This window comes from Pinus tabuliformis, chromosome 5_2, assembly GCF_031772625.1.
Source record: "Pinus tabuliformis cultivar Carrire ecotype Pingquan chromosome 5_2, CPIR1, whole genome shotgun sequence".
NCBI lineage: Eukaryota > Viridiplantae > Streptophyta > Pinopsida > Pinales > Pinaceae > Pinus > Pinus tabuliformis.
In genome coordinates, this window is record NC_142306.1 from 723,348,097 (window position 1) to 723,355,981 (window position 7,885).

A 7,885-nucleotide genomic window follows, 5' to 3' on the forward strand; every position below is an offset into this window, starting at 1 on the left:
CTTCTACTGAAATTGCATTTTTGTACTCTTAGTTGATGTTAAGTGATTTTAAGATAGATCCATATTGCTGGAGCATATGAGTAGGACGTATTACAAATGGTACTTCTATCTCTTAATACCTTTTACTTGTGTATCAAGCAATAAATCATTTTCAGTTGTTTATGTATGAAAGTTTAAATTCTTGGTTATCATTATTGCACTTTTGTATGATGATGATTTATTCTTTATGCTGAATATGTGAATGACTCTTTATGCGATATATCTTTCATATCTTTTCAGCTAACTTTTTATATGAAATGATCATTATCAAATGGATTCTTTTATTATTGTGATTGAATGATCTTTATTATCAATTACTTTCAGAAATCATTTTAGATCGTATATATAAACGTTACTCCCAGGATAGTTTTAAAGTTAGATGTTTTCTTTGATTATGATAGATCACATATGATAGTTAGAAGATAGATTAAAATTAGAATAAGTATTCACTTCATAAAATCCCAAAAAGAAAAACATCACCTCGTTAGCACAAACACCATAAATATATTGGGAAACTGGTCCCATCATCCCCAGTCGGAGCCACTATTCCAAACGGAAAAGGAACTGTCTTAAGGTCTAGACCGGGTGGTTATCCCCCTTGTTGGAGTCCTGATTTTTCGAGCCTTCAACATATTTGGCGCTAGAAGGAGGGTCTGACTGTGAATGGCAAGTAAATATATATCTTCACGCCATTCTAAAAGTAAAACTCCCTCACCATCACCCTCAACTTCTCGTTCGCATTCCAAATCTCCTATCTTGGAAACAAAAGTTGAAAAGAAAAATACAGAGCACATTACTGAAATCCCAAACAAGTCAGATCATTCTTCTTTAGAACCCTTGAGTTACAAACTTTAATTCATAAGTTACAAGGGATTTCTATATCTCAAGAAGAATCTGAGTTATCCCAAGGTAGTGTCACTTCTCATCTGACCCCTTCTCAATGACTCACTAGATCACAAAGCAGAAAATTAGGAATCCCACCAGTTCAGTTTCCTCTACTGAGTCATAAGAAAACTAGGAAAACACTAGCAGAATCTCAGAGTGAGGTTCTGTCATCATTTTCGTCTACCATCCCATCGATATCATCACAAGGTCATTCACCCATCCCTCAACTCCAGATCATGGTTCATATAGGTACATGAGTAACATCCTCCTCTACCCAATCATCTTCAACTACTGCCACACCTCCTCCTACTCATACCCTGATGATGGTAGGATATCCACCACCAAGGCCATGGGCCAACCCAGGGGCCGTAAGAATGCCTGCACCTTTATCTCAATTACCAGCTCATCCTGAGAAATGGTTACCCAAATTCAATCCTGACAATGACCAACTAGTTGAGGAACACATAAATAATTTCATGCTATCTGTTAATTTGAATGGAGTAACAGAAGAGGATGAAGTTGTAAGATTATTCCGCTATACTTTACAAGGAACAACATGATCCTGGTATTTTTCTTTACCAGCAGGCTCCATTAATAACTGGGATACATTTCAAGATCAGTTTTTAACAAAATTTGGGGATGATAGGTCAACAACAACCTTAATAAATTACCTATCCAATTTAAAAGCCGAACCAAAGGAACCAATTAAGGAATTCAAATCTTGCTTCAATAAATTATTGAACAAAATACCAACAACATCTATGCCTAGCAATGAAGTCCAAAACGGATGGTATATTTCTGCTTTACCTTCAAATTCAGCTATCTTTGTAGATAGAGCTACCAAGCTAATGTTAGCAGAAAACATGAAACATGCAATAGCTGTAGAAAAATGTATCCTAGTTGTAGAAAAGAAAAATGCTGTAGATGAAAGAAAGTCTAAAAAAATGTCCTTTAGAGATGATTCTAAGAAAAAACAACCAAAGGACTCATTTGATCTGGAAGGGTTATAGAAAGTCTTGAAGACCATGTCCAATGAAATGGTTGATATAAAGAAACAAGTAGCAGAAACCTCTTCCAAGAAACCTTTTAAACCCTTTAAAAGAAATCCTCCAACCGATCCTAAACCTCCAAATGCTATAACAAACGCAGAATCAGAAGGGGAAGAGGAAGAAGTTTCAAATGAGGAACAAACCGATGATGATGAAGTCGTAGAACTACAAGGAATGTGGGACTTCATTCTTCCAGATGAGGAAGATTAAGATGTATTACATGTTGCCACTAGAAGTAGAAAGCAACTCGATCCTCCACAATCCAGTGCTAAACAGAAAAACCAAATTCCAACTCCCAAGGATAAAATCGTAGGTAAAAAGTCCTCACCAAAGTCTACTCAGATAAACCCAATCCAATCTGATTCAACACCTTCATCAAAAACGTTTATCATCTCAGATGAAATGGAGTACAACATTGTTGAAGATATGAAGAAAACTAGGGAAAACATTACTCTTCATGAGCTCAGTAAATTAAAACATCAACAGAAATTACTCATGAAAGAGCTGAATGCAGTACCTACTACACCTCTTTCTACCGTTGTAATTTCACAAGCTACTCATGAAATGGGAAAACCTCCGACTGGCATTTCAAATAAAGTTGATCCTGTTTGCTACCTATATCAATAGGTTTCATATTTCATGATTGGCAATGAAAAGGTCCAAATATGCTCTGCTTTGTTGATGCAAAGATCACATATTTCCAAGAGAATACAATCTGTGCTTATAGCTTGATGTGGACTCAATTGTGATGGATGGTCCAACAGCCTAATCTGGATCATGCCATGTTTTAAATTTCCAGTTGTAGATAGAGAAAGAAGTCTGTCCAAACTGTTTAATCTTGGCAGGCAACTAGCTTAGGTAGAGAAGTAAGGTGCCCAACTGCTTAATCTGGGACCTTGGAAGAAATAAGGGTAGAAGTAGATAGAAAATCAAAAGGAAAAAGCCAGAGAAAAGAAAAGGCAAATAAGGGTCTGCAAGCCTAAGTGCACCCTCCAAGAAGAAATAAAAAATGCTAGGCAAATAGATGGGTAGGCAGATGTGGTTGCACAAGTGTCATTGCTTACAATCAAAGGTGTGCTGACCTATTTCACAAAGCAAAGTCAATGAATTGAGAAATCCTTCTTCTCTATCAGGTTGCAGCGAGCAGAGAAGCATGTCTAACTTCCCAAATTTTCCCCATTTCCTTCATAACTAACATCCCATCATCAGTTGAGATTCATGGAAGAATTGGTGTTCTCATGCTGGTTCTTATGCTTTTAAGAGCCACATTTCCTGTGTAAAAATCTTTTCATTTTGATCTACTCCTTAAGCTAAGTGTTTTTCAAATAAACTTAGTATTATTGCCCCTCATTCACTCCTTTCATCCACATTAACCCTAACTCTATTATATAATTCCCCTATGTTACCTTTTCCCTAGTACTATAACACCATGGTGTATAAACCCCAAAACATTGTATAAATATCCCTCCCCTTGGCATCATAGCCAATAAGTCCTCTGTCAGGGATCAAATGACATCTGGTCACTTTGATAAACCTAGGCCAAACCCCCTCCCATCTTCTGAATCCATTTGGCCCATTAAAACCTTCATTTTCTAAGAAAACCTTGGAAAAAACCCTTTACCCATAACCCGCTTTGTATTATGAAATAACACAAAAACCCACTTTTTTCCATTTATCCAAAGTCTCCGCCCGCATTATTTCATTCCGAAAAATACATTGAAAAACATTACAAAACACCATATCCCTAAGTTTTTTCCGTTGGGCGCAAACTCCAAAATATATGTTATTTTAATCCTTCCCCCCGCGTCCGTATCATCCGATCAAATCATCAACCCATCAACCGTCCGATCGGGCACTTGTGATTGGACGGCTATTATGAATATCGGGTTGGGCCCGACGTCCGATAGTTATCACCCGAGAAACTGTCAGAGGGTGACGTCAGGCCTCTGCCACGCGTCGCCCTCACAGCTTCTCGGGTCGGCCCCTGACAAAACCGTCATCGTATTGTAAGCGGTCCGAGAAAACCATTACCGTTGTTCCGCTTACCACCTGTTTTTCCGGGCTTGCGTCATCCCCACGTCAGAGCCACGTCACTACCACCTCGCCGTCGCATCAACTCCTTCGTCTGCCCCCGCGCTGATATGGCCGCCACCTCACTATCCCCGTGGACCAATCGCAGCTTGCCACATCACCCGGTGACGTCATGCTGACGTCATCCGACTCCGACCCCACCCGATGATGTCATGTTGACGTCATCCCAAAAACGCGCCAATATTGCCAAAAATCCATATTTAGGCCAAAATGTCATGTTTTTTCCACTTTTGGCAAAAGAAACTCTAGCTATTTCTGCATGCTGCTCACGTTCAAACCAGCGCCAACCTGCTAAAGCTGATTCCAAGACCGCCGGCGCCTCCATTGCACCTGCATTTGCAACTCTTACCGGCGAAATTACCAGGTATTCCTCAAAATCATTCCATGAGCCTGGTTTTATCTGTATTTCCTCAAGCAAGCTGTTAAGAGACTGTAAAACACTGTTTTCACCATCAAATACACAGTGACTTGCACCCATTTTCAACCAGTGAAGCCATAAACCTCCTGCAGAGCCGCATTTGACAAATTAAGCTGAATTCACAGCTAGTTCACGCAGTCGTGAACTAGAAATTTCAATTGACCAGATTCACCACAGAAAATACTCCTGGCCAGTCCTGCTACTGTTTTATCAATCCTTTAGACAGTATTTCAACTGCTGTTTATTCAATTTGCCTTCTGTTTCTTACAATTCACTTCCATTGCAAGAAAACATTCCTCTCTGTTGTTCTGCTCGATTGAAACCGGTTCACATACAATTCAGAAACTTTACTAGCCATGGAGACACCAATAGCCCTGAACATTCAGCCTTTGAATGCTCCTCAAAGGGAGTTAGAATGGAAAGCCCTGGGAGATTTAGATTACCAGATGATGGACGCCTTCCCAATGAATTCTAAATTCAATATTCACATGCTAAATGAGTTGAAAGCCCAACACCTTAGTGGAGCTGACATATTAGGGATTTGGGACTCAAATTTGCCAATTTATAACCTCCCTCAAATCAATGCCTTTCCAGACTTGGTCCATAGGTGCCAGGAGTGCTATGACCCATGCCAAAGAGCTGTTCTCAGTCCTACAGGCTCAGTGTTGTTCTATATCACCCCAGAAGCCATAAATGAGATGCTGTGTTTTAACACTGCAAGACCATTGGCCCCCCTCTCCATGATAGACTTGGTCAAGAAGGGGAGTAGCTTGTCAAGTGCCCAGATCACCAAAATCAATCAGTTATTCATACTGCCAAGTTCTGAAACCATAAGAACTCCTCCTATTGGATATCCTTATCTGAATGATTTGGGCAGAATGCTGGTAGATTTGATCAGCTATGTCCTGGGGTACAGGGGAGTTGAAGATGTTGATAACACTATCATGGCAATGCTGTCCATATTTTCTCCTGGGAAAGCTCCAGCAGTACACTATGACTATGCCACATATATTGCAGAAAAGATTCATGAACAGCTAATGAATCTGCAAAGGGAAAGGGTGTTCAGATACACATCCTACATTTACCATCTGTTCTTGTTCTATCAACCAGACAGCTTCTCCATTCCCCTCAGGAAACTCAATGTACAGGGGAATCCAAGGTCAGTTGTGTTTTGGTCCTCAGTGTTTCACTATGTCTCTGAATCACCCTACACATACTGTGAATTCATTGACCTGTTTATTCACCCAGCTATGACATTGCTGTATGGTGTCCCTCCTCCAAGGTTGACCGATGACATGCAGAGAATTCTCCATCTCTCCAAAAAATACAGCATTGGTGATTGGTATTTTTACCAACATCACACAGTAATCAGAGTATATGGCTGTGAGTTGGATCCTTATAGGCTGCCACGGTATGTCCCTATGAGACTTTTTGCCCTAGAATACTTCAGGCAGTTTGGAAATGCAGACTGTTTCCATTTCCAAAGTAGAAATAAGAAGGTGCAACTGAAGGTGAGGAGCCAGCTAGGCCCTTTTCTGTACAACAAAAGAGAGGAGGGATGGAAGGAGGCAGATATGATCCTAGAGGGCTTTAAACTGCAAACCAGTTTCAAATGGGCACCCTATGACCCTAATCATTTTATTACCCTCAGAAGGATAAAATATAAATTGGGTAACTATGCACATGTAAGGCTACCTCATATTGAAAAGTATGCCAATTCTTTGAGCTGGAAGGAGGGCACTCTAGAAGAGCCAACTACTAGAGAACAGATGCTAGAAAAAGAGGCTAGAAATGCTCGAAAAGAAGCTGACTTGGAAACTTGTGGACAGGTTTCCTTATCTTATCAAAGGCAACTTGGAGCAGCTGCATCCTCTTCAACAATACATCAGCAAGCTGCCATGAAAACTCAACAAACATCCAGCAAAGGCAAAGAAAAGCAGATGGAACAAGAGCAACCACCTCCCATGACTGAAGACCAAGCAGATAAGGAGATGGAACAGCAAGAAGAAGTGCAGCAGCAGGTAGAGCAACAGCAACAACAGGAATCAGAGCAAAGAGAAGGGCAACAAAACAGAGAGCAGCCTTCACAGCAAGAAGGGGCAGTTGAGGCCCCAATTCTCACTGAGCAGCAGGCTCAAAACATGGTGCCTCCTAGGCAAGAAGCTGTTAATGAAGCCTCAGTCCTCCAAACTCCACAAAGGGAGGATGTAAGCAGAAAAAGGGATAGAGAGACCCCCTTAACTACATCAATAAGCCATGGTGAGAAGAGGCACAGGATAAATCCCCTTTCAGAGGAAGAGATGCCTATAGGGCAATCTTTGGGTATGGGCCTGCCCAGTATGGAGGCATCTGCAAGTTCCTTCCAACAGGAACAAGAGAGGACAGTGGGAGGAGAAGTCAGCTCTTCCGGCCAGCAGAGAGAAGGTGAACTGAGCATTAAACAACAGTTCATCGACATAAAGAGGAGGAGTGACCCCATAAGAATACAGCTGTACAATCATTTGCTGAAGATGGCTCCCACTAACCAGCAGAGACTGATGTCCGCTTTTGATGTTAATGAGGGCAAGATGATCATGAGTCACTTCATGCCAACTACTTTGCAGCCACAGTCCCCTTCAGATTACTTGAGAACCAATCTTGAGGTCCTGGCTAAGGACATCCACCCAATGGACAAAATAGAATTGCATAAAAAGACAGGTGAGATGGTCTATGCATCCTTGGAAGATAAAACCTTGGATAACTACAGGCTAGTAAATAGCTTAAATAATACAGCTGCCCAGCTTGAGTTGGAGAGAGCATCCTCTCAAGCGAAGGACAACAGAATAAGGTCCTTAGAAGATATAATTATTGAGATTGGGCATGATCCCAAAGATATTAAGGGCATACAGGAGATATTGAAGTTGAGGGATACAGATATGGCCGCTTTGAGGAGAAAGTTCAAAATTCCAGCCACCATTCACCCTCAAACAGATGAAGTAGCTCAACAGAGGCATGATGAAGATGCCACAGCTTTGCTGATGTCTCTCTATAAGCAGCTTATCCAGACACAAGAAAAGCTGGGAGAATCCGAGGCTGCACAAGCAGCATTACAAGCAACTCTGAAACAAAGAGAAGAAGGGCAGACCTCCCAGCCTCCCCCTCAAATCATCAACCTTGAGGAAGCTGCTCCAACTACTATTCCTCCTCCTCAACAGACTGAACAAGCAGCACCATCCACTTCAGCACCACCAACAACAGAGCAGGCCCCTAGCTTGGATATGCAAAAGCTAAGAAATGAGATTCAGGCCCTGGAAGCTCAAATGACAGAGCTGAATGAGACCAGGGATAAATTGGCCAAAGTGAATGACAGATATGACAAATCCAAGCAAGCTGTGGTAGAGAAGGGCAGGGAGGTAAAAGCCCT